We start from the raw sequence: 1,824 nt of genomic DNA on the forward strand, positions 1-1,824 counted from the left end.
TCAGAACAATTAGCCCTGCAGACAATTAAACAAAAAATATGTCCCCAAAGATTTGCATTTGCTTTTCTTTCTTCCGTGTGGATTAATTGATTGGGGAGTCAAGGGTTTGGATGAGCATTTGTTGAGTGCGTATTAGATTCCAGACACTCCATATATAATGCTCCATGCAAGCCTTCTAAAAGGACCTTTTCACCGCAGAAGGCATAGGCAGAGAGACTTACATAACACACCAGGGTCAGAGGAAGGGTGCATTACAGCACTATTGTTTGAAGGCAGGTCTGTTTCAACTTCATTGTCTGATTTTCAGTTTAATGCACTGCTTTCAAGAATCTAGTTCAAAGGGCATCTAAAGAAACGTGTAAATATTAGTTATGGGAATGATGCAAAGTTTCTGGTTCTGCTAAGTAATTCAGGAGCTAGTAAGAGGGACAAATGAGGGAGAGACCTGATACATGAAGTGAAGAGAACTTCTACTGCTGAGTGGTAGACAAGGTCAGAGGGAGAGGAGTTGATAAGGAAAGCCGTTCTGCAAGGGTCCTGGGAGAGTGCTGGAGATGTAGCCACTTGGATTGGTACTTCTTATCAGCATATTCTTCTAGGAAGATCTGCTTTTCAGACAAATTTTATTTTTAAAAATAATTTTTAAAAATTTACTTTTCAAAGACCCAACTTGGATCATATTACCTTCTCTATTTATATACTTTGAACAATGTGCTCATTTCTTTCAAAATTGAGGTTAACGTTTATAACTTTATTTATTTGGAGGGCTTCCCTCTTGCTGTTTCCACTATTAGGAACCACCTCCCTTCAAATGTCATCATAAATTTGTTCCTGCTTTTCTTCCTACCCTGCCATCAATTAATCAAATATATATATGCCTCTTATCTTTCTTTCAATCGTATATAATGCAGGAGAAAATACTCTTTTATAACTCATGCATTTTGTCTTCTTGTGCTATGGCGTGTGTTTGTGGAAGATTCTGGAACTCACAGACATTCTTAGCACATGTCATGTAAGTATTAAGAGCCAATACATGTTTTTTGTATCAAACTGATTTACACAATAGGATTTACACAAACGAATTTAACACAATATGAAACACTGGATCCATATTAGGCCATTCATTGCAGACTCATTGCGGAAGTCTGCATATCCGGAAAAATGCCGCAGTGCCTTTTCCCTCCTCATTTAACACAGAATAGAGACAGAAAGGGGGTGTTGAGGGATCACTTCGAACTCATGAGAAAGCTTTTGTGGGCCTTCCTTGGAGAAGCGGCTAGAGAGACCTACTATGGGTGTTTGTGCATTTATCAGCTGGAACAATGCGATGTATGCAAATGCAGTTGGATCCGGGCTGCCTCCAAAGGCTGTCAGAAAACCCCACAACTTGGCTGTCCCATTCCGGCCACCCCAGTCACCCTAGAGCATCGTTCGGACAGACGAAGCCTCTAATTCACAGTAATCCACAGGATGTCAATGCGGGCAACCACTGGGAAAGAGAAAAGTAGGGTCTATATATCACATCCAGTGGTGATAATTGTGAGTGTCATTGATATCCATTGCCTACCAATAAAAACTACACTGTTTGGCACAGCATAGAAAATTAGCCCTGATCTCTTTCCCTGCATTGCCACCTGAATGGGAGCCGCATCCAGCCACAGGTGGTTCAAAGACGCTGTAGTCTGTCCTCCCCCGCTGGACTCTCCACGTGCTGCTTTCTCTGACCAAATTCCGTTAGAAGGACAGAGGCTGGCTGGGAATCCCAGGCCTCCTAAGGACTGAATTCAAATAGAAGTTTATCTGTGAAGTTTCTCAGACCTCTGC

Source organism: Papio anubis, chromosome 1, assembly GCF_008728515.1.
Source record: "Papio anubis isolate 15944 chromosome 1, Panubis1.0, whole genome shotgun sequence".
NCBI lineage: Eukaryota > Metazoa > Chordata > Mammalia > Primates > Cercopithecidae > Papio > Papio anubis.